Source organism: Pinus tabuliformis, chromosome 3_1 (assembly GCF_031772625.1).
Source record: "Pinus tabuliformis cultivar Carrire ecotype Pingquan chromosome 3_1, CPIR1, whole genome shotgun sequence".
Classification (NCBI taxonomy): Eukaryota; Viridiplantae; Streptophyta; class Pinopsida; order Pinales; family Pinaceae; genus Pinus; species Pinus tabuliformis.
Genome location: NC_142301.1, coordinates 924,496,567 through 924,523,774, shown reverse-complemented (window position 1 = coordinate 924,523,774; position 27,208 = coordinate 924,496,567). Strand labels below are relative to the sequence as shown.

The following is a 27,208-nucleotide window of genomic DNA, read 5'->3' as shown; positions in this document are numbered from 1 at the left end:
TCATCGCAAAACCAAAGGTGGATGGGCCCTTTTCTCTCTCCTCTAGCAGGACACGTGGTAGCATATGATTGGTTCTGATAAGCTACACGTGGAAGCATATGATTGGCTTCGATAAAGACATGTGGCAACATATGATTGGTTCCGATAAAGCTGTTAGAGTCAGTCCTTTGGCCTTCCTTTAGTGATCAAAATGGGCCTCTTATTAATCTATTTTATTAGATGTTTTGCACATGATTTTTAGGGAAAAACATGTCATAAGCATTTCCATCAGAAGCATCTCGGAAAAAATTTCCAACGGTATATCACACTCCCAAAATTGGCTCCCAGATCAGAAGATATGACTGAATGAATGATTGACTGAGAGGTCTCCCCATGCAGCAGTTTATGTGTTTAGTGATCCATAGGAAGCCAGGAGATGTTAGTGGCTGGTTTTGTGGCTGGGAGAGAACATAGCATTTGAGGTCTATTGTTATACTGCTAATCCTCATCTCAACATATGGTGAGCTCGTTTCTCTGCTTTGATTAAAAGAGATATCTGTGTAGAGGGCACTGTGCATTGCTGACAATGATATTGCTGGTGAAAGGTATACAGTTGCTGGTATCATGGTTCTTAAAAGGAATTACTTAGAGATTTATAAGTATGAATCTTGGGGAGGTTGCAATTGATGAGGAGGTAGATGTCATTATCTTTCCAGTGTTCCAAGATCAAGTCCACTCACAAAAAGTTGTAGCTACTCAGGAGGAAAAATATCCGACAGAAGCTATGAAAGGCAAAATTGCAGTAGAGTTAATGTTATCAGAACAACAAGTCCACAAGTGGTTTTGTCGTAGAAGACAGAAGGAGAAAAAGAGCAAGATAAATGATACCAACCAGTGGTGGTAAATAATATTGTGGTATTGGTTCAAGAATCCCAGTTTTTCTAGTCTCAAAAGGGTTGAAAACCAAATGGCATTAAACATTAGGAATCCCCGAAGTGCAGCCTTTGGCTTGGAGCTTAATGATGAGAATGTCAATCCAGGAAACTACAATGCTATAGAGAACACTTTTGTAAGAAATTATTTCATCACAGGAAAAATCAACATTGTAGAATGGGAGTCCTTGCAAAATGCAATCAACCAGATTGCAGTGGTTACAGAATGGGAATCATTTGAAAATGCAGCCAAATAGACCATTATACTAGAGGGGAAATCCTAGCAAGATAGAATCAAAGAAGAGAAAGATAAAGTCAGAGGTAGCTACAGGACAAACATATGTGCAAGAGTTTAATCTGGACATAACAAATTCACAGTAGGAAGATCTGGTGGGAAGGTTCCTTTTTCCCCCTCGATATGCTCCAAATTCCAAGCGCCCCTACATCAACAACACACACAAGTCAAAAGATTGAAACCAAGTAAAAAAAATAGAAAGTCAAACCAATATGGAGTGTGGTGCTGCGCTCCTGGCTATGGCGCTGCACTTCTGGAAGTGTGGTGCTGCACATAGGACTCAACACACTTTCGAAAATCCCATGTTCAAAGATCAAATATGCTAGCTGGAAGTGATGGATAAAGATGGTGCTTTTGAGTCACCATATGAATTATAGGCTTAGATTCATGATGTACAGTGTCGAGTGACTTGTCGGCTATCAAGTTATGCATTATGTAGGTGCTAGATCCTATGAGCACTTAGGACATTAACTCATACCAAGCATGATTGAAAAAATAGTTAGTTTTATCGTCCTGATTGTAGTGCCAAGTCTAAAATTTGAAAGCTCGATGCGTTCAATATGCTTGCTTGTTGGTGCATGCCAAACCTTGGGTTATGAAGTATCCTTGTGGGGATTCTTGATAGATGAAGAAAACTTTTAATCAGACTGTTAGAGAGGTAATTTGACAGATACAGGGATGATGGTTGATATGGTAAAAAAAATGATTCGGGACAAGGATTATGAAGTTGAGCTACAATGCAAGAAGAAATGGCGCTGCGCATAGAGCCTGTGTACCAAAAAGGGACTTGAAAACAACTATGGTTGTGAAATGCTATTTTGCTGCAGAGAGTAAAATGTCAGTCGCATTGTTGGTTACTTTGTGTTTGTCTAAGACTATCACAAGAGGAGAAGCAGGGACAAGTCAAGAAACTAGTTGATTCAGGCCAGCTGGAATTCATAAATGGTGGCTGGTGTATGCATGATGAAGCAGAAACACAATTATATAGACATGATCAATCAGACAAAACTTGGACACCATTTTATCAAGTAGCAATTTAATAAAACCCCGCGTATTGGATGGCAGATTGATCCTTTTGGGCATTCCGCAGTTCAAGCGTATTTTCTACGTGCAGAGCTTGGGTTCGACTCTCTTTTTTGCATGGATCGACTACCAAGACAAAGCAAACCGAATAAATCAGAAGACCTTGGAGGTTGTATGGTAGGGTTCCAAGACATTTGGTCCCTCTGCTCAGATATTTACTGATGCATTTCTGTTCACTATAATCATCTGGATCGTTTTCGATATGAAATTTTTTATGGGGATGATAATTCTCATCCAATTCAGGGTGATGCTTTGATTTTTGAAAACAATGTTAAACAACATGTTGATGATTTTGTCGAAGCAGCAATAACTCAGGCTAATGTTACTTGTACAAATCATATTATGTGGACAATGGGAAATGACTTTGAATATCTATATGCGGATTCTTGGTTCAGCCAAATGGACAAGTTAATCCACTATGTGAATAAGGTATGCAGAAAATGAAAATTCTTATTGGACAGGATATTTCACAAGTAGGCCAGCTCTGAAGGGATATGTTCGTTTCCTGAGTGGTTACTATGTTGTTGCACGATAGTTTGTGTTCCTAGTTGGAAGAAGAGATTCTGGCCCCAACAACAGACCTTCTAGGTGATGCTTTGGCTATTGCACAACATCATGATGCTGTTACTGGAACTGAGAAGAGCCATACAACTAGTGACAATGCTAAACGCCTTGCAATTGGAGCTTCTCAGGCAGAAGAGGTAGTGAATTCAGCTCTTTCCTGCTTGACGAGTTCAAAATATTATGGATGCTGGAATACATCGACAAAGTTTGAATAGTGTGGTAACCTAAACATCAATTTTTTCCCACCAACAGAAGCAGACCATCCACTTGGGAAGAGTCGCATACAATCCTCTCGGTTGGAAGCACAAAGAGACTATAAGAGTGCCAGTAAACAGTGAATCACTAGTTGTCAAAGATTCTGATGGAAAGATAATAGAGTCACAACTTGTACCTCTAGGAAATTCTACAGATAGCAAATTCCAGATTCGAGGAAATGGAGTAAAAGAGGAAAATTAATGGTGAAAACTGAAATGTCAGAGTTTCCAGGCACAAATCCAACAGTGGTTGAGGAAAATCTAAGATTTTAGGGCTTAATATCAGCAATCAAAGGGTGAAATAACAGTAAAAAGGCAAATTTTGTGGAATATGGTTCCACACCTAAAGGAGCAGATACAGTGATATTAATCCCCTTGGCAAACCTTCACTGAATTTGGGTTTTCCAAAATTATTTCTCATGGTTCTCGAGATAGTTTGGAGTTTTAGTTGCAAATTAATTGATCATATTGTTTAGTGTTTTATGATAGGATTTTATTATTAATTGTATTTTTTATTTTATTTTTATTTCCTATGTTGAGGAAATAAAAATAGATTTGTAATTTAGTATATATAGGGTTATTTTTAAAAGATAGAGGTTCGATTTTTGTAGCAGAGAGAGGCTGCTTGGGACTGTGAAAAGTTTCTCCTGAATATTATTTTAATAAAGTTGTTTTTGCCCTTTGGACCTAGGATCCATCACGGAGTTAATGTCTAGTATGCTTTTCCTGTAATTCACTTACATATTCTTTTTTTCTACCTTGTTACAACATTATCTAAGAGATGTGTTAGGAATTCATCTGTACATGATGCTCCTTTCATGATGATTTTGCTGTTAGACATAACGGTTGTCTTTGTAGAATTCATCCTTTGTTAGATGCTCTGTTGAGCAACCCCGTGTTCCTCTTTCGTCTAACGCTGCTACTATAGATCCATCCCCTGTTTGATGCCTGTAGGGCAGCGGGCTTTCTCTCCTATTCTTCTCACATTTGCAATATTTTATCTGGCTAAACATTGCACTTACTTTGCCCCAATTTTGTTGGCAGAAAATAACCCCAAATCCATAGCTCAATAGTCCCTTCTCTTGCTGTCTTCGACCCAAAAACATTTTAAACAAATCCCCGCACTCCATAGCTAGCCTAAAATTCATTTATTTGCAGCCACATCTTGTTGGCAAAGAGAGAGCCCTCTCTGGTCTGGTAGGGCTAGATTCCAAATCGAAAGCTTGGTCTGTGGTTACCTCGGAATTGCCTCCTGTAAGCCTTGAGGTTCATTCTGAGTGCTAACATTTTGGCGCCGTTGCCAGGGACGAGGTGATAGATCTTGTCCGGGAAGGATCGTTCAAGTTGCAGATATGATTGCTGATGGTGGACAAAAGTCAGACACATATGAAGGCTGAAATCATCTTCCTTACGACTTCATTGTTCAAGACACGAAGTTTCAAATTTCAGAGCGACTTCACTCCGAAAGAATCCAGATTTTAGAGCATTGATGGTAATCACCAATGACAGGGTATGTGGCAAACCCTGTGTGTTGTGAAGCTTTCAAAGAAGTTAGAGATCAGTTAGTGGATATTGGAATAGATGAAGTATTTTTCATTACCTTGCTTCAATGTTTGAGATCTCCGAAGTTTCCTGCTAAAGCTAAAACTGGTTTCTTTGAGTTAGTTGTTGAAAAATTTGAGAAGGAGATTCAGTATTTAAATGATCAGATCCAATCATATGAATTTTGAGACCCCAAAAAGTTCTTGGAAACTCTCCCTCCTTCAAAACAAGAAACAATTGGGTTGCCTGTGGATGTTTGCATTGACAGTTTGCAGTTGGAGGTCTTTGTTGAGGAGTTAGGGCAGCAAATAGATTTTGGTTTCTTTGATCCTATTATCACATATATGGAGTATTTTTTCAGTTTTAATGATAACAACCAAACTCAGTTTGTGCATGGATGGCTATCAGCATTTACATTTGTGTCCTGGTTCAAGCACTTCCAAGCAGCATCCTTGTCACAGTTACTTGATTGGTTGATCTGGCATTACAACATCACTTGATCTATTGATTTTGCATCACAGTAGGGTAGATTTGTAAATAAATAAGCTGCACAAGCCAACATTTCAGTTTTCGGTATTTGCCTATGTACAGGTTGCAGTATGTGTATGTTTTATGGATTGGTATAACTTGTTTTGGGTTTGCAGCTGTTTGACCGTATTGCCCAATGGATGAGGCACTAATTTACATGTTCCTAGAGATCTACGGTTCTTGGCACCTTCAAGGAGCTACCATCCCAAATGGCACCACTGTTAGAGTCAGTCCTTTAGCCTTCCTTCAGTGATCAAAATGGGCCTCTTATTATGTCTATTTTATTAGATGTTTTGCACATGATTTTCAGGGAAAAGCATGTCATAAGCATGTCCATCAGAAGAAGCTTGAAAAAACTTTCCAACGGTATATCACACCCCAAAATCGGCTCCTGGATCAGAAGATATGATCGAATGAATGATTGACTCAGAGATCTCCCCGTGCAGTAGTTTATGTGTTTAGTGATCCAGAGGAAGCCAAGAGATGTAAATGGATGGTTTTGTGGATGGATTGTGATAAAGAAAGAGAGAACATAGCATTTGAGGTCTATTGGCATGCTGCTAATCCTCATCTCAACATATGGTGAGCTCGTTTCTCTGCTTTGATTAAAAGAGATATCTGTGCAGAGGGCACTGTGCATTGTTGACAGTGATATTGTTGGTGAAAGGTATACAATTGTTGGTCTCATGGTTCTTAAAAGGAATTACTTGGAGATTTATAAGTATGAATCTTGGGGAGGTTGCAATTGATGAGGAGGTAGATGTCATTATCTTTCCAGTGTTCTAAGATCAAGTCCACTCACAAAAGGTTGTAGCTACTCAGGAGGAAAAATATCTGACAGAAGCTATGAAAGGCAAACTTGCAATAGAGCTAATGTTATTAGAACAACAAGTCCACAAGTGGTTTTTTCGTAGAAGGCAGAAGGAGAAAAAGAGAAAGATAAATGATACCAACCAGTGGTGGTAAATAATATTGTGGCATTGGTTCAAGAGTCCCAGTTTTCCTAGTCTCAGAAGGGTTGAAAACCAAATGGCATTAAACATTAGGAATCCCTGAAGTGCAGGCATTGGCTTGGAGCTTAATGATGAGAATGTCAATCCAGGAAACTACAATGCTATAGAGAACACTTTTGTAAGAAATTATTTCATCACAAGAAAAATCAACATTGTAGAATGGGAGTCCTTGCAAAATGCAATCAACCAAATTACGGTGGTTACAAAATGGGAATAATTTTAAAATGCAGCCAAATAGACCATTATACCAGAGGGGAAATCCTAGCAAGATAGAATCAAAGAAGAGAAAGATAAAGTCAGAGGTAGCTACAGGATAGACATATGTGCAAGAGTTCAATCCGGACATAACAAATTCAAAGTAGGAAGATCTGGTGGGAAAGTTCCTTTTGCCCCTCGATATGCTCCAAATTCCAAGCGCCCCTGCATCAACAACACACACAAGTCAAAAGATTGAAACCAAGTAAAAAAAAATTGAAAGTCAAGCCAATCTGGAGTGTGGCCAGGGAAAATTTTAAGAACCCCCCCTAAATTTATATGTATAAAAAATGGGCGAATGCCCGTGGTATATAGGAAAAATGGAAGGCAATTTTATCAATAATATAATATGTATATATAATTTTTTTGGCGAATCTCTCACCATATTATATATCTTGTAAAATCATGGAAAATCTTTTACTGAATTATAAAATCATGTAAGATCTTGGCGAATATTTCACTGAATAACAAAAATTTGTAAAGTCTTGGTGAATCTTAACATTGTGAACTCTTAGAGATTTTTTTGAAAAAGGTATAAAACAATATATGACAAGAGCCACATGGTGGCAATATCACTGTTTTTTTTTCACATTTCCATGACATGGAACTTGTTTATAAAATTATAAAAAAGCCAACCAAGTCCCTTATAATATGCAGGTAAGCTTATAATAGAGTCTGATACCTCTACTATGCTTGTCTTCATTCAAGTGTCGTAGTTGTTATACTTAACGCTGTGAATCACAACTCTCTCAGAACTCAACTCTATAGTGTAATTAAAACCTTTGGAAATTAAATCTGACAACTCTATAAAAACGATTAGCGAAATAGAAGCTTCTATGAATGAGCCCACTAACTATCACTACTAAACAATCAAGCTAGACTATGAAGTCTTCCATCTTGATCACAATTTTGGTCACGATCAGGGGAGTGCGACCACTTGGCATGACATAATGGCCTTGATAGCTTCCACTTATCAACAACCACCTTGCAAGGACATCCTGGCTCACTTCTCATGAATTTTATTCATCAATCTTAACTAATATAAATATTAAAAAGATAATATTAGAATCCTCTCCAGAGTCACTGTTAATACAAGGGTAAAGGAAATATTCTAGCTCAAGGCACTAGCCAATACGAACTTTCATATTTGTGACCCCTTCGTGGGGATGCACCCATCCTGCTCCATTGGGTTTCTTCCTTGTAACATAGTTCAAGGATCACAAGGCTTTCCAATCTTCCTAATCCATTAGACACACTTTTTATGCTATACATAGTGAATGGAAAAGAAACATTTCAGAACACACAATTTCACAGAAGGAAGAAAAATCTTAGCCAGTTCAATATCAAAATCTTAACCACTGATTAATAAAGAATAACAAGTAGTGTAATGAATTGTTCCGAGTTATTTATTTACACACTGTAAAGAATGTAGTGGAATGGAAAATATTACTTAGACAACCCTTCAATATTTTCTACTAATATGTATGTGCATGTACATATGAAATTAAGAGCATTGTTGAATAAAAAGCTGCCTTTTCTCTTGCCTCCATTTTGACAAATCAGTGTGAAATCAGTGTCACTTTGAATCTAATTTCTTGTGTGGATGTTTTGAAAAATCAATGTGATATCAAAGTCACTTTGAATTTCCTTTCCTGCAAGGGAGCACATCCATAGTTGATTAGTAAAAGATAATCTACTATATATTATGTTCAAGAAACTGACTGAATATGCAGTGGAAAATAGACCTCAATTCCTATTGTGAATTTGAATATCTTAAGACAACATAAGGGATACAAATGCATATGGCCTTAATACCTAGAAAACAATCACTCCATCATTACAAGACCACCTAGATTTCAGCACGTAATCTAAATAATGGCACTATTTGCAGTGCTTATTTTCATTAATGCCATGGAAAAGAAACAACAATGTTTCAAAGCACACTTACTGAAAAAGTTGTAATGTTCCAAGAATATTTATTGATAGCATCTGAACCTCATAGATATGGTGGGGAAATTAGGTGACCCAAATCTTGAAAGAGATCTCATACCAAATCTGAGAAAAAAATGAAAAAGGGAAAAAATTAAAATCTATAAATCAAGCAATGAATTGTTTACAAATAATATACAATTCCTTTAACTAACACTTAAATTCAGGTGATATATTTAAATAGTTAGTAAGAATGGAACTTCAAACCATGGAATATTACCTTAGTCATTAGTGGCATCGCTCAGTGACTGAGATTACAAATCAATACTTACAGAAAGATTGTAAGAAAGTCTGTGAAACACTAAAGCATAACCTCTATTTTCTAAGAAACAAAATCAAGACATTGTTACATCAAGAGCCATAATTGATACATAATCAATGAATCAAGTCCTTGTATGGCACAGACTTGTTGCACAACCTCTATTTTCTCAACAAAAAAATCAAGACATTGTATGTGGTTATTGCAAAAAGGAAATTGCATTCTAATTTGGAAGAGGGTCTTATCAAAAGACATGGATTTATTCAAAGCTACAAAGCCTAATGGGTTACTGAAAAATAAGTTGGAATATGGGATCATGATACTTAAATTGAGAAAATATGCTCTCCTTTCAGAAACATTATAGTTATACAATTTTTTTTGAAAGCATTATAATTTCAAAATGGGCCTTTGTGTCAAGACAAATTTTCATTAACAGAATGTACTTCTACCTGAAACGTTGTAGATATCCAAGAAAAATTTGAAAAGCATAAGAGAACTTAGCATAATGTACTTTCTTTCCTTCCTTAACATTCTTAAATAGTTGAGGTTCCCCAAGCCATCAAGTAAATTTCGAAGGAAATGACAGTTAGTAATAGTCCAATTCACAACTGAAGGTGTGTCACAAATACGAGGGGCCATCTCCTCCAAATCACAGAAGTGCTCCAGGTTAAAATCTAGCATTATTGGAAGTTGAATGCTCGACTGGGTGTTACTGAACCCACACATTTTTACAATCTTCACTAAGAGATTAAAGATAGCTTCTCTAAGTTCTACAAGACTTGACTATGCTCTTGAAGTGGGGGCACATGAAGCCTCTCCAAGAAAATAGTCTTAAACTAAGTGAGGATAAGGCCAATAGATCATTCAATGTGGATCTCTTTAACCCATAATTGAATACTATTAAGACTTTCAAATTTTTCATGGAACTCAAAAATGTTGGAAGAAAGTATTTGCTTCCAGAAAAGAGGAAAACTAAAGCCTCTGCTTGAGGACAATTGATGTCACACCATTGATCCTTCTCCATGGCACTTGTATAGGTAAACCACAAATGCAGAGTTCCATTAGAATATTGTAGTTATTGAACACATAAATGAAATCATTTCATTTCTTTAAAAGATCTTTTGAAATCAAAATTACCGAAATTACATATCGATAACCTATTGGGTGTAGGATAAAATTCACCCGTGTCATTCACAGAAAGCGTGAGAACAAACCTAATACTATATATAAAACCAAGAAAAATTCAAATTCTTCACTTCTAGGGAAAACCAAGAAAAATCCCTCAAGACCTTATTCATTAAAATAGATTTTATAAAAGCCTACAACAAAGTGGAATAGACATTAATCTTCACCATGCTTAGAGCACTTGGATTTGGCCTGTATTCAGTTAAAGTGGTAGAAAATTTCTTTGCACATGTCGTAGCTTGTCCTTCTATCAATCATACCAAGTCTAATAAGATAGGGATCTTCTAGTTAATCAGGTAAGGTTTCCCACTCACCCTAACCCTCTATGTAATGTTTACTGAATCCATTGGCTATATTTTTCATAGTAGAATAGCACATCACCTCATAAAAGGTTTATTCTCTTTGTTGTATATGGAAATAAATGAATGAATAGTCACTTCACAGATAAAATTTAAAAAACATCATTGAACAGAATCAAAATTTAGACAACACTATGGATTGCTTGTAAATATTATGTGAGGCTTCTAGGTGGAAGTTATAAATGGAAACATCTAATGCTATCGACATAGTCAAAAGGATGCCCATAATTGATTGGTTAGGATCTAGCCAAGTGTTAAATTCCTTTGTATTCCCTTTTCTTTTGAACCCTTTCTAGATGAACTATAAGAAGAAATATCGATAAATTGATATACAAGCCTCTATTCCTCATAGCAAAATTCACTGAACAAACAAATTTACTATATCTTTTTAACAAAAATACCATAAGAAGTGTAATTAAAAGGATATTGAAGCTTTGTAAAGACTGATAATACATACAAAATAATCTACAGTTTGTATTGACAGTTTGAAAAAACAATTTAGAGTTGCTGCAAAAATGTGTTGAGTTTGTCAATGTGAGTTTGGTTGATTGGTAAATTGGGGGTGTTAAAATCCCTCCCACCATGGTTCAAATCCTCCAAGAGACATGCTCATCTCTCATGCGCTGGTGTGCATGTGTTTGAGGGTTTTTTGTTGCAGTTGATACCAGGTGCAACTTCTGGGTGACTTTGAAGAAACATATTATCCCCAATTTCTGCTCTTTAATAGATAATAGCTGACTGAGCATGTGAGACATAGGTGTTTCATTGTACTGAATTCTCATAATGGGAAAAGTGTTGCTTGCTTGTGTTGGGTTGTGGTTGATAAAGTGATGGCATTGTAATGCCTCCCACCAAGGTTCAAATCCTCCCAGAGACATGCTCACCCCACGTGGGTTGGTGTGGTTGTGTTTGAGGGTTGTTTTTTGCAGTTGATCTCAGGTGCACATCCTGGGTGAATTTGGAGAAATGGATAACCTCTAGTCACTACCCTTTGTTAGAGAATCGCTGACTAAGCATGTGAAACATAGGCACTTCGTTGTACTAAATTCTCATACTCGGAAAGGTGTTGCTTGCTTGTGTTGACCCATACATCAAAAGAAATGTGGAGTTCGACAACTCTGAAGATCCATCTAAATTGAACTAAACAGGTGGTACAAGGAAGGTTTTAGTCAAGTTTCCTTATTTCTGTTTACTGGAACAAATCATATTTTAGGAAATTGGCATACGACTATAACCCTATTGCACAAGACATAGAAGCCAACATAACTCTATAACAAGGAGTGGAGGAAAAACATATAAAAGGAGAAAAATCATATGGATGGGGTAAATGGAAATCTGGCTCAATTAAAATTATGGAAATTGAGAACTTGTTTAACAGAGACTTGGCCCATAACATCTATATTTAGTACATATATTATTATTATTATTTTTTATTTATTTATTTATTTTTATTTTATTTTATTTTATTTTTTATTTTATTTTATTTTATTTTTAGTTTATTTTTATTTTATTTTATTTTATTTATTTAATTTATTTATTTTTTATTTTTTATTTTTATTTTTTTATTTTTATTTTTTTTATTTTTTTTTTATTTTTATTTATTTATTTATTTTTTTCTGGGTAACTTGGACCATTACAAAATTCCAGCTACAAAGGACATGCTTATTCTATACACAACAAGTATAAAACAGGTTCTAAACTTTTAGCCAATGTTAGTAGGGTTTATGAAAAAGAGGGATAAAGTTTAATTATTCTTCTACTAGATCAATTTTGTGTTGAACTCCAGGGCAAGAATATATCTCAAATATCTTCAATCCCTTGAGACCTTGAAATTTTTTCAAAGAAACCTTAGATGAGATTATCCCCAAACTAGTTTTGTCAGACTCCCCCAAGTCCAAGTTGACTCTTAAATTTGAATATATCTCATATATCTTCAATCCCTTGAGACCCTGAAATTTTTTCAATGAACCCCTTAGATGAGATTATCCCCAATCCAGTTTTATCATACTCTCCCGAGTCCAATTTGACTCCTGAATTTGACTCTCTTTGAGGAAATGGAATCACCTTAGCACGTATGAGTCTATACTTATGATTTTGATCCCTGAATATGATTCAAAATCCCAAGTCAAACAAGTCAAAATGACTTAATGAGTATAAGTCAATCGTATTTCTATAACAGATACAAAAAACAAAAAGGAATACTTGTTTGTTTGTTTTCGTGACCCAAATTTATAACAGGCAACCAAAAGACTTGTCAGCTATCCAGAGCCTGTGGTGTTTGTAGTATGAAATGTCAACTTTTAACTTTGAAACAAGTTATTATTAAAATTTTGCATTATGTGCAAATTTAGATCTTTCATATTAATGAAAATATCATTTTCCCTGAAATTCAGTGTATCATTAATTGTTTTAGTTCTGAAGTCATCTCTTGAGTTTTTCCCAAGTCCAAGTCAATTCTTATGCTTGGAACTACCTAAATCATTCTCAGAGATGACTCTGGTTACTTTGCACCAAACATTTCTTTCTACCTCGACCATTTTCCATATTTCCAATCTTTTTCACTGCTTTTATGTTTCTTGAGTCTTCCATCCTCTCTATCTTCCTCTATTCTAGTATATTAGATATATATAGCCCTAAACCATAATTCAACTAGGTTATATGCTTATATTGCATCTTCCTTTGAAACAAGATAGGAATCCTTTCTTTAAATCTTATGTTATTTTGACAGGAATGACGAACTAAGATTTTGATATTGTGAACCTCTCTTGATAAGACTCAAAATTAATGCCACTTGTAAATGAGAGAATATAAACTTTCCATAGATATATGGTTTCCTTCCAGAATAACAATTCTAGTTCTGCAAAAGCCTTTGAATGGCTTACCTATCCCCTAGAATGAGGCTTTCACATTATACATAGATATAATCAGCTCCTATAGATGAAGCAACCACTTTATTATTAAAGCTCTCTAGAACCAATATTGCTAATATGGATTTATAGAAAAATCTTAAATTTTCATATTACATTTGCATTTGATCAGATCTAATATGTGAAATTGGAAATAACCAAAATATACCTATATCGGTTGCACTTTTTCTAAGATAAACATGTACGACCAACAAAGTTAAAACTAATTGTAATGGAGGAACACATTTTCAATGCTAGTATTTGTGCATCCAAGAATTAGCAAAACTGATGAAAACTCACAAAAAAACTCTGTATAAAATAAGTTCATAATTGTAACAGAAAATCTAACGTTTTCAAATAGAGATGGATGAAGCATATCTAATACAAATTGAAGATGAAATGACAACTAACATCAAACCCTTTATGCAAGGTAACTTGGAGAATTCCATTACCTAGAAAAAAAATGTCTAGGACACAAAAAAGAATAATATTTAACCAAAAAATTGGTGCTTCCTAAATATACTCGAATACATAATTGAATGTGAGATAATAGCATTATCCCGCTTTCACTGTGCAGAATTTGTTTTGGCATGGCACATTGTGGTATAATAGAATAATTTAAGTAACCCTTCAAAATGCATAGCACAGTTTTAGCTTGGCGTGTCTGAGATAATAAGGGGAGATAAGTAAGCTCCTCAACAATAAGCATAGAAGTGTGCTGGAATCCAATTGGATCCCAATTGGCTTATAGTACAATATAAGCTAGCTGAGCATCATAAATGCAACAATTATTGCACCCATTTTTGTTGATGATCTTAACCGTGCATCCAATCATACATAGTGAAAGTGAAATCTTATGAACATGTTTCATCCTAAAAGATTGCCTCAGATATCTCCAACTGGATTCCTTGTCTGAAGCATGACAATGACTATTCCAAGATGAACATGGAGTAGGCACGTCACATACATAACAGTGGCACTACATCATTGACATGTCAGAAACATTCTACATTTGCATGCTCTTTAAAATAGGTCCAGAGAAAATAGTTTCTACGCTAGGAATAAACCATATAAAATGAAATAGGTTACCAAAATTAGACTTAACTTTCCATGATATGCAGTAAAAGTACAAGCCAAAACTTTTGAACTAGATCCTACATAAACCTACCATTTCACAATGTTTGTGAGGCAATGTACTTATGAAGGATAGTTTTGCACAGAGATACCTTGGATGAGGATAGTCTCGACATGCAATCTGCAAAGTTCAAATAATTGAGTAAGAATCAACCACATAGACCCTATGAAAAGCAACTGTAAATGCATTCCACTAAAATATTTACCTAAATATTGTAATATGGCACTCTCTGTAGTGATGGTAGGTGGCCAAACTGACTCTAATTTTTGAAAACAGATATCAAGTTATGGATTACTGTTAGTTAAAGAAGACTTGCCATGTTGTAAAAAAAACTTTAGAGGATCAAATAGATAAGATGAAAAATGATCCTAATGGACTATGTTGGTCAAATGGAAGAGTCACTAATGTGCTTTAACAGGGGACAATAGTTGTATTGTAATTAGCAAAGGCTAGTCTCAAACCTACTCAATAGCAAGGATTAACTTTACCAATGTACTATGCCTTAATATGTGGACAAAAAACTTGTCTTGTTTTAAATATATTAGTTCTATTAATACCCAAAAAAAGTGTTAAAATATAGGTAGACATATGATCCTTAGGATTTCTTGTATAAGTATTTTAAACTAATGACATAGTGGCACAGGTTTCAAAAAATACCAAGTTTCCCTATGTAATGTACCTAGGGAGGGTATGTATTGTACTCAAGAAGGTACAATACCTAAGGTGTATTACGAGTACCACCCAAGTTCTCACTTGGTGCAAAAGTCCAAATCACAAGTGTGAGACACTAAGGGCAACTTAGGCAAGTTACCCATTATCACTTTAATAGCCTTGCCTTTCTCACTTTAGACTAGGTGAAACCTAGTGGAGATTTCCTATGGTTGACTGAGCTCAATGTCTATAGTATGAAGTGGTAACAAGGGAAAGCATAGAAACAAAAACAAAAAAGGAAAAAAAAATGGATTCTATGTTTTGAGGTGGTGGATGAAAGGTAAGATCAATGCCTTATCATGTTTGGGCTATGAGAGAACGAATTTTATGTCAAAGGGATAATATAAACAAGGATTAGGGGATATAAGAAGTCAAGTATCATCCCCCAGCCTTATGTTGTTGCCACCCCCAACCTTCCAAAGTTCAAACCAGCTGGCTTCCAATCAGCGAAAAGGCAAAAACCACCGCCTTCCAAATTACTGAAGAGTTATTGTAGGATTTATTTGGAGATCTTATACAATCCTTAGTAGACAGATGTTGTATGTACGTCCATCTCACCACCTTTCTCAATAAGCCCTTCCCTTCTATAATTCTCTAGACATATTTAGTAGCCAGGGATCTTTCCAAGAAATGGAGATTTTAAATGTCCCATGCTCACAGCTCTTTAGGAACAACAATTTTCTTTGATGAGACCTGAGGAATGTTCTTTTTTCTCTTTTCCCCCAGCCCATAGGAACCTGAAACTAAGTCTTCTTACAAAGACACTTAGTACCTGCCTATCGACCCATTTCAAATCTGCACGTGTTGGGTCCATGTGGCCTGACCTGCTTGGCTGGTTCAAGACATGACCAACTCGTTTTGTTTGGTTTGTACTGGTTTGGTATCTTGGGCCAGGTTTGTGGTTGATTTGATACTTGGCCCTATCCAACCAGCCGGTTTGACCAGTTCCGGTTCAGACTGGGATGGGTTTTAAAACTATCGTTTGATATATATATATATATATATATATATATATATATATATATATATATATATATATATATATCTATATATATCTATATATATATATATATATATATATATATAATATACAGTCCTTTTACAATTTCACGCTTTTACATCATAAATAATCACAAAATAACGAAATATATCCATTCCAACGTTGCCTTCAGAGACTCGTTCCAACTAAACATCAGATGAAGGACTTACAAAACCCTTCATCTTTAGAAAAATAAATGAAACATAAGCATTATAAACTGTTCAAAAATCAGAGCAGCAACAAAGACTCCATTCTTATTTTCTCCATAGCCATGGACCCCACTACTAACTGTTAACCCTCTTTCGATATGTGTCCACTTCCTCATTTATTTTCCTGAACATATGAATAAAGAAAATTCTGTCGAAGGTGGCTACTATCTCATGTCATTGATCTCCTTTAACTCTGAGCAGGATATTATGTGATTCGGCACTTCCCTTCATCCAGCTTATGACAAAGGAGGCATAGTCGACATTTTGAATATGTTTGACTCTCCTTTATAGTGCACACTAAAGCAATAACCTCAAAGTCATAAGCTCTGCATAGTTATTGGATCTTGCCTCAAGGCCTGCTTTAAATGTGACATGATGAGAATCAGATACAAACAGAACTCCTTCAGCATTGCTAAACTCTAGTGGACCCTGCCTAGCTCCGTCAAAAAGACCCCAAGCTTGAATTTTGTCTAGTCCCAGCTCTTTCAACTGATGAGGAGCATCTTTCTTCTAACATTTGAAACCATTGATCTGATTTGTAAGAATTAGATCTGACTTGTGAGAAAACTTGAAAGGTGAGGAATTTGTTTATCCCCCAAGCTTGAATATTATCTAGTCCCAACTCTTTCAACTGATGAGGAGAATCTTGCTTGATAGGCATTCTAACATTTGAAACCATTGATCTGATTTGTCAGAATTAGAATTGACTTGTGATAAAGCTTGAAAGGTGAGGAATGTGTTTATTTTCAAAGATTTTACTATTCTTAGCCATCCAGATTCCAAAATGATTAGGCATGTCAAGGCTATAAATTCTTTCAATTCTTTTTTGATATATCACTACTTCAAACTTTACTCCATTGTCTCCTCTTTCCACACATTTAAAATACCCAAGATCAGCTCTGACTCTTTCAAGATTTGTAAGCATAAGGACATTTTGTTAACTAGAGTAATATATTATATTCCTCCTTTCTACACAAAATCAAATCTGTGGTCCCTGTCTACACCTCCTTTGCATGAATTCCCATCCCAATTCCTTATTTATCAATGTTGGCCATAAAAAGATGAGTCTTCTTGGGGGATTTTCATTTCCAGGTCTATCTCCACCTCCAGGTTGGCTCTTGAAATTCTGTAACAAACAGAACTTTGCATCCAAGATTTGTATCGATGCTTAAAAGATGGCTTATCAATATTACTCTTCTTATGAGAACTCTTCTTATGGTACAAGCAAAGGAAGAAAGAAAAATATTATTTGTTTGTCCTCAGATCAACATGATGCCATTTCTACCATTCTCAAGAGCTAGGGCTTCTTCTTATATTAGAAATGATTAATTCTAGGGTTTTCTAATTCATATTGTTTCTAGGCTTTATGAACCCTAGATGCTTCCATGTCCAAAGCCTTAAATACATGTCATCCTTCAAAATTGCAAATTATATAAGTATACTAATGTGTTAGCTACAAATCCTAGAAATGTTATTGATAAGCCTTCTATACATGAGATGGATTTTCATTTCATTCCTTGATCACAAAAATCTAGTCTTCATATATAAGGAAATGATCTGAATGCTAACATGTCAATTATTTCAAGATCTCTAATATATCTATACATAACCTTTTATAATATGTCACTATCTTTCAAAGAAGCATAAGGTCGTTAGCTTATTCTTCATGTGATTTCACCATGACCTAGAAGACTTAGCATTATATGCAATATAGTTGACATAGGTCATTGGTTGCAAGAAAACTTTGAAATGAACAAAATTATATTTACTTCTTGAACCTTACCTGCCCATTTTTACAAATATTTGGTCATTTGCAACATATATTTTCTTCAGTTGATATATATCATATTTATGTAACATAGGTACCTCAGACCTTTAACTATCCAACTAGAGCAAAAATTACATATATTTCTTTAGGGTGCTTCAAAGATTTATGTTAACAACACACTTAGACTTCTCATCATAATAGATCAAGTTAATAATTCCTTTCAATTTTTTCCATAAGTTGTTATATGTCTGTCTTTCATATTGCCTCAAAAATCCTATGTGAGTTTCTTCAAAAGTGTTTTATTTAATCATAGTAGAAGGTACCATAGACCTTTGTATTATCCATAGGGAGTAACATAAGGGTCACAGTCCCTTGCATGATCCAAGGGTACATATCTACACATAAACAAGTGATATTTTCTTCAGAGATACAAAATTCAGACTTCAGACTTCAAATCTAGTGCTTTTATTTTGTGAGAAAAAATACTTCATGTCATAAATTGAATTCCATGGATGTTATGTCATAGGACTTTTCACAATTCGGATAGTGTTCATGAGAGAGCTTGGACCTATTTAGAAAGGATAAGACATGTGCTTGGACAATACTGAGATACAAAACTGCCACTTCACATATCAAGTACAGAGCTTCGATCTATCTCAAGAACTTGGCTTTATACACAGGGATCATAGTCATGTAGACTTTGGCTTTGATTCAAGAGAAGACATAATCATGTCACTATTCCAGAGAGGCTTGGAATTATTTTTCATCAATCACGGAGAGGAATGTTGGATGTCATACACCCTCTTCTTTTTAATTCTAAAACTCATCCTCGACACTAATCTCTTATACTTGCCTTAAAAATGTATACTCAAACTTTAAAAAAATTGGATGCCTTGTTCCATAGAGAAAACTCAGATGCATTCACAACTCAAAATTTGTATCTTAGAAAAATTTCAGCCTTTTGAGCATTAGTTTTTCAGACATGTTAAATTATTGAAATTGTCCTTGTTCTACCATAGAGATTATTACTTCATTGGATTACTATTTCATAGATTGATCACTGCTTCAAGGATATTGGATCTTTAAGTATACATACATCACTAACTTGCATAGTTTGAATGTCATAGAAGGGTTTCAACATGTATTATTGTTTGTTATTATTATATATCTCTTGGATTTGTCATAGGTATAGCACAACTTCAGAATTTTTACTTTCCATGCTCAGACTAGTTATTTTTTCACATATTCGGATATCATTTGGATATTATATCACAGATATGAGATTCAATATATTTTTTTGTTCCATAGACTTCAAAATTCTATACTTTAGATACCTTCAAATCATAACAATGAAATGTTTCAGATTTACAAATTTCCATGTAAACTAAGTGCCATAGATAGCTTACATGATCCTCAGACGACTACCAGAGAACTCAGCTGAAGTTGTAGAGGTATAAAGTCACAGGTAAGAACTATCCATAACAACATATCACAAGGTTCCATAGGGATTTTGAGTCGTCATTTTTTAGTGAGATGCGTGTCCAATCATTTCTTTGCAATTCTTCAATCTAGATTTTATAGGACTTGAGCCATTGAATCTAGCTTCATCGGATATCCCTAACTCTAACCCTAACCCTAATGCACCTAGTGGATGTCACGATCATGTGTGGATAACACTAATTCAAATACAAGACCAAGTAGGGTAGACTGAACACATTAACTCATGCACCAAACACACTTAGAAAACTTCACCATTCACAGAATAGACATTCATGCATGCCCTCTCCTGGATGGGTAATTGTACCTTCCTAATTGAAGACAATACATTCATACATGTACCTCATCTAGTGATCCTACTAAACTACTGCACCTCCATTAGAGGATATCTTATGGGCCCTCTACTAAACATCAACTTTCCTCTGTACAAGCTGGAATGTATTTGTTGAAGGATGATGTTGTTGCCGAAGGAGAACAACTACTGAGAAATAAGTAAAATCTAAGACTACCTCCACTCTTGTATCACATAAAAGTAAAATTGTTTTCAAATGAAGCAATACTGTTAAGCAATTTTCTCTTTGTATATCCAACGAGCCAAAAATGAAAAAGGATAATTGTAATTTTCTTTCACTTGATGAAAAAAAGAATATAGAACTAATTTCAAAGTGTTACAGTTATGTGGGTAATATATTATATCATATGTCATTATACATGGAGTAGTTAGAAATCTGTCTACTTCCATAGACTGAAAAGGATTACAACCCTATTATAAGGCCTATGGTACCAAGTGCAACATCTAGTTTAATCACAGTAATATTATTGGCTTATAACAATCTTCTTCTGGAAAAAAACTAAAAGAGATTTATTACGCTTTGAATTTCAAATGCTTGTTAACGGATGAAGTGGTGGCTGCAATGAACAACTCAAACTGGGTGATCTCAGAACAAAATAATTTAGTATATCTAAGAAAAAATAACATTACTGATGTATCTCTGAATTCCATGAAAACAAAACAATTTGATGTATTGAAATGATGTTAGGAGATTAGTAAAGAGGATCAAATTAAGTGATGTTATGGCCATACCATTGTATCCATTTAAGCTTCGAGCGAAGAGACTCAACAACACCAAGAACATGGAGTGCCCTCCAAGACAATGTAGTCCTTGTGGTTTGTAGAGAGTCTTCTCACTCTAACATCGGGCTCTTCAAACCAACTCTGCACAAGGTCATTACAAATGTAAAAAATCAGCAAGACACAAATTTGGTAGTAAATATGACCAAAATAAGAACTAGTGCAAACAATTTTCACAATCCTGCTTTTGAAACCAACATTATAATCTCCTTAGCATTATGATCAACTGTCAGTGTTCTTCCCAAGTCAGCGAACTCAACTCCGCCTTGAAAAAGTGTAATTGCATAAAAGGAATGTTGGTCTCATGCCAATAGGTCTCCTACGATGAATGCGTAGGAACCTAGTACATAGACCATTTTTCTCTTCGCTTAGCTACCTAGGGCTTATTTCCCTTTCCAAATATCAATAATTCTTTTCCAAGAAAACATAAAATAAGAATAATATTTTACTATATTCTAAAAGGTGAAGATGCTGAAATCATGCCACAAAGTGAAAGGAAATCAAATATATTTCCTCAAACCACCAAATATATAAAGAAAACAACAATAATTATAAAAATAAAACTAGATCTGTCGATCTATGCATGAAATGAGTCAAGCGACTAAAAAAATCTGACCAAAACAAACCAAAAATTTCAAACTTGACAAAATCCTCTAAACAAGCAGCAAACAAACCGCTAAAATTTTCTAAGATATCAGAGCTAGACATCAATGCAATTTCATGTACTTGAATAAGCCCATTGTTGCTTAGCGTTAGACTTCTTAAATTAGTTATTTATCATTTAATACTAGGACACTGTGTATGTGAAAAGAAATAGGTCCTAGATTCATCAAATCCAAATTCATTTCCAATCAAAGATCAAATCCAAAGGACACTAGCTCATTACTCTTGGATGGTGCTAAAGTTAAATACACAAAATAACAAAAAATAAAGATATGATAAAAAAATAGACCTGCAAGATTGTATTGGTTGAGTGTGACAGGGACACCAATAACTGAGACTAGAGAGATTTATATAATGCGGTAGTTACTACTGTGTGTCTATTGTGCGATTAGTGGTATGGTGGAGAGACCTACCAAGAAGGGACGTTGGTCTCGGGAAAGTATAGTAGGGAGATCCATGGAGCATTTATGTAAAAGGAAGATGAGAAGTGTTGTCTTCAAGTTGGTTTATGTTATGGTAGAATTTTGTTGGTGATAAGTGGTAACAAAACACTTACATCAATAGGTAAAAAGTAAATTCAGGGCATGAGTTGGACTGAATTATGTTATCTCATCCCTTAATTGTCCTAAGGACATGTGGGGACCCAAACAACTTAGTACCTGAAAGACTTGAAAACATGGCTGACAAATGACTGACAAGAAATGGCTAACAAATGACTTGAAAGTCTTGTTAAATTTGTTATTTATCATTTAATAATAGTCAGACACTATCTATGTGAAAAGAAATAGGTCCCAACCTCACCAAATCCAGCTTTATTTCCTATCACAAATAAGAAACAAACAATGCAATGATTAAATATGAAACATCAATCTTAAAATAACACACATCAAAGTAATGTCACTGCAATGTTACAATGAAAAATACAAATATAGAACCTATTTTTACCTAAAGTTGACATATAGTAATCTTGCATGATCAATTGAACATGTATACCACAATAAGAGTCGTAGGGTATTTCAATTTCCCAGTTCTCATCTTGGTCCTCATTTTCTAAATTGTGAACATGATCTTCTCTAAATGAACTGTCATTATGAGCCTCCAAAACATTATGTTCTATATCAAGTTCATTAGAGAGATTTGTTATATTGTTTTCTCCCCTTCTATCACAATCTGATTGCCAAAGAGTTAGTGTTCTTTCATATGGAAAATTGTCAATGTCATAGTTTGTTACATATAATTGTTGGGTTGTGTTATATTCTTTCAACGACTAGCCCATGTAGTTAATCAGGGGATTAGAGGGGGGGTGGAGCCCCCCTTCGTTGCGTCGATTATGTAGCGGGGGGGCGGGGGGGTCACAGGGGGTTTGAGGTGTACCCATAACCCCACTTTATGGGGTCCAGGGTAGCGCCCCGGAAAATTTTGGTTTTGGACCCTATGTTAGGTTGGGTGGACCCACCTATGGTTTTTTTCATGATTTTTGCACATGTTTTTTGGACGCGATAGTTTTCAGTCCATGGTATTGGATGCTTCGGCATGTATAAATACGTATTATAACATTGTAAGGAACATAATGAAAAAAATCAAGTTGGTAGTCTCGGTTTTGGGATCCAGGGGAAAATCTCTGTGTATATGTGGTATGCTGTTGCATTGTTTATTTTCTATGTTTTAGAATTCGTATGCAGGTAATTTTTGTACGGGGTTAAAACCTACATTTGGTATTAGAGCAGATTTGGCTTCAAGGGGACGCCTTTGCTGCTGAGGGGTTTCGCTTGGGCCTGTGGTAGACCCTATTTAGTGGGAGATCTGCGAGATCAATTCTGGTGGTGAAAGAAGATGGCGAACAGTGGAAAGGTAGAGATCGAGAAATTTAATGGTCAGAGTTTTGAGTTGTGGAAACTCAAGATGGAGGATCTGTTGGTGGATAAAGATCAGTGGATCGCGGTAGATCCAGGTACTAAACCAATGAGAGTGTCCGATGAAGAATGGAAGAAGTTGGATCAGAAGGCAAAGAACACAATACGATTGTGTGTCTCAGATTCAGTATTGCTGAATGTATCAGGGGAAGCTATAGCAAAGGCTTTGTGGGACAAGTTAGGTACTTTGTACCAATCTAAGTCTCTGGTGAATACATTGTTCCTGCAGAAAAAGCTGTATAACCTGAGGATGAAAGATGGAGACTTGGTGACAGAGCATATGAATGCATTTAATACTGTGGTAAGTCAGTTAGCATCTGTTGATATTAAAATTTCAGATGAAGATAAGTGCATCATTTTGTTGTGTTCTCTACTAGATTCATGGGATAGTCTGGTTATTTCAATAAGTACCATTGCAACTACCTTGCAGTTTGATGAAATAGTCTCAGCCTTGCTGATGGAGGAGATGAGATAGAAAAATATGGAGAGCCAAAATGGCGATGCCTTGTCTGTACGAGGATGGTCCCAGAACAGAAACAAAAATAAGTCATTGAGTGGGAGATCTAAATCTAGAGGGAGATCTAAATCTCTAGGAAAACCTGTAAAGGTGGTGTGCTGGAAATGCGGAAAGGAAGCACACTACAAAAGGGACTGTAAATCTAAAGCTCCCGATAAAGGAAAGGGATATGATGATGCTCCTTCTGCAGAGGTGAAAACCACCTCAGATGAAGGTGGGGATGTGTACTTGGCTTCTTCAAGTACACATGTAGATCATGAGGCATGGTTGATTGACTCAGGTGCATCCTTTCACTTCACTCCCCATAGAGAGTGGTTCTGCGAGTATGAGAAATACGATGGTGGTGATGTCTTCTTAGGGGATGATAGGAAGGCTAGAATAATTGGTCACGGAAAAGTAAAGTTGAAGTTGCAAGATGGAAGGGTTAGAACACTTCCAGGTGTTTTGCATATTCCTGCATTGGCAAGAAATCTGATTTCTGTAAGCAAGATGGATGATGCAGGTATTTTGTCACTAGGGGAAAATTATAGCCCAAAGGAAAAATTTGAGGGTTTTTACATTTTAAGAGGGCAATTTTTTTATTAAAAACCCTTTTCATATAGTTAGCCCCAATTTATTTAAAAAATAATTAATTTTTTGATTTTAGCCCAAAATAAAAAATGGGCAGATAAACTAACCGAACCTTCATTTGGCCCAATTCGCTGGTTTTTGGAAATCGTATTCCCTTAAAATCGCTGAATTTTGATATTTTCCCCTTGTTTGGGAGATTAAAATCACCATATTTTTTATTTACAGTTTGGTTTTTCTGGTTTGGGAGTGGTTTTTGAGGGTCGATTTGGTCCTGGGAGGTTAGATTTGTTTTGAAATGGAGGGCAGAGGTTAATTTGTTTTCAAATGGAGGGCGGCTCCCTATTTTCATGGATTCAGCCCCCTGTTTTCACGAATTCCAGATTCATCGTGTATATGGCTCCCTGTTTTCATGGATTCATGGTGTATATGGCTCCTTGGCTCCTTGTTTTCACGAATTCATCCTGTATAAAATTGTTTTGAAATAGGGTTTTCGATCATAGTTCACAAATCCTAATTTTCTAGTTTCAGTGCAAGCAACAACAATTTCTATATTGGTAGTGCTATTTTCGGTGCGAGCAACAACAATTTCTATTTTGACTGTAATATTCTTGCATTTTCAATCCACTGATTCTTCTCTTGTTTTGGTATCCATGGTTTCTTGGATCCAAACGTCTCATGCCACTGCAGCAGCAACAACAGCAGCCGGTACTTGACAGAATTGTTGGTTGAGTGCCAGAAATTAGGCCCCTTTATGTAGGTCCTGCCCATCTGTAGCCGACTTTTGAATCAGGGTAAGTTGGCTTCATATTCCTTGTTTTTCTTTAAGTTTGTTGCCATTCTTCCCTGTATATGTATTGGTTTTCCAAGGCACGCATATGTGTTCGTATAGATTCATGATAGGGCAGGTTAAAGTTAATGTTCTCGCTTCTACTTCACTTAGAGTGGATAAGCTCCAGTGGGGGGGTTTCTAACTGCACTGTTTTAAATAGATTAGATGTGTGCATCATCTTGTCAGCAAAATGGTTTGCAGTACTATGGACAATGAAGAAAATATTACAGCAAAATTGTAATATGGTATTGGGATTGAAGTGATGAATTTACGATTTTTTTTAAAGCATTGAACTCCATGTGCTTTCCTAAGGCACATATGTCAGAACAAGGAATGGAGTGGAAATTAGGATTACTAGAACCCATTCCTGCTATCAACTCTTTTACTGTGGGATGGTCTGCTTAAGTAATTGCATGTGATTTTATTGATTGTTACATTTAGTCTAATATAAATCATCTTGTGTAGCTCATTGCTATTAAGATGAATGGGTTTGTGCAATGTTAAACGGGTGGAATTAAGGGAATTAAGTAACTTACGTTATGAGTTCCAATGGACTGGATTTTATTGTGTGATTACAGATTGTAGCGAAGATTAGCAGCATGGGTGATGTCGCCAAGTGCTTATAGTCTACACCATTACAGCTCTGAGCTTTATGTCCATAACAGACATGCAAAGTAAATTCCAGTCAAAGCAGCAATCTTCTAAACTGTTACAAATATTGAATACAATTGCAAGAAAGTGAATCCTTTAAATATTTAATACATCAAAATCTATACAACATATGTAACATATTCTCTGAATCAACAGGAATATATTATATTTCTTAGAAAGTCCTGAACAACTAATGCCAACCATGTAACGACCAGAAATGCATTAAAATTGACAAGAAACATATCAGAAGCATCCAAGTTCAAGCATTTAACAAAGGCTGGAACACAGTGGTTTTTATATCAGAAGCTTTAAAATAAAAAAAATCCTTGCCATTCCCTAAAACCCAATATTGACATCTCAAACATGCTTATTGTTTCTTATAACCTTTCAACCTGTGTCCAATCTCAGGAAGTTGGGATGCCATCATTTAATGATGTGAGTTTCTTGTCTTTTTCTTTTTTTTGATACTATCATTTTTAACATTTTGCTATCCCTAATTACTACATGCACATATGCTTCACCTGGAATTGTGGATGATGGAAACACTAATATCTATGAAGAATGAAGCGGCTTCTTACATAACTCTAGATATTGCAAGGACATATCTTTGGTGATTGTAATTGAAACTGCGATCCAAACAAAAGCAATGTTGGAATATGTCTACTATAGTATAGATGGCTTACATGATGACAAATCATTCATTCATAATAGAAAAAACATCTTGAAATTTTGGTGACTTCACCTGGAATTGTGGATGATGGAAACACAATCTATGAAGAATGAAGCCACTTCTTACATAACTCTAGATATCGCAAGGACATATCTTTGGTGATTGTAATTGAAATTGCGATCCAAACAAAAGCAATGTTGGAATATGTCTACTATAGTATAGATGGCTTACATGATGACAGATCATTCATTCATAATAGAAAAACATCTTGAAGTTTTGGTGATTCCAAGACACATAATTATGAAACTTGAGCCGCAAAAAGGCCCTTGAACTCAATACTCTGTTTGACCAAGATTTAAGAGAGTTTCACTCTACAACCTTTGTTGGAAGAGGTGATGGAAAAAAATTTGATTTTCAAGTCTAATGTGAAATGAAAAGAAAAGGTTGATGTAATAAAATAATTAAAAAAAATAAGAAATTAGCTTAGATCCATCTTAACCTCGGATTGTTTAAGTAGGGAGAGGTTTGCACATGTTTTTTTATTCCTCTTAGTGCTTAATAGATATTGGGTTAAGATGGACCTATGCTAGTAGAAGAACATTTTGAGGTTTTGGTAATGCTACTTAATGTATTATGATGCAACTTGCATCGCAAAAATCCTGTCAAACCCCTGACTAAGATTGAAAGTGGTTGCACCAAGAGCCCAAGGGAAAAAAATTTGTCAGATAATGTGTGTAATTCTAATAAATTAAAATGGAACA

General features: G+C 35.4%; 1 pseudogene; it reads left to right on the top strand.

Annotated features, from left to right (window-relative positions):
• The first annotated feature begins 1,831 nt into the window (after window positions 1–1,831).
• On the top strand, window positions 1,832–3,309 carry LOC149190765 (alpha-mannosidase At3g26720 pseudogene; annotated as a pseudogene).
• The last annotated feature ends 23,899 nt before the right edge of the window (window positions 3,310–27,208 follow it).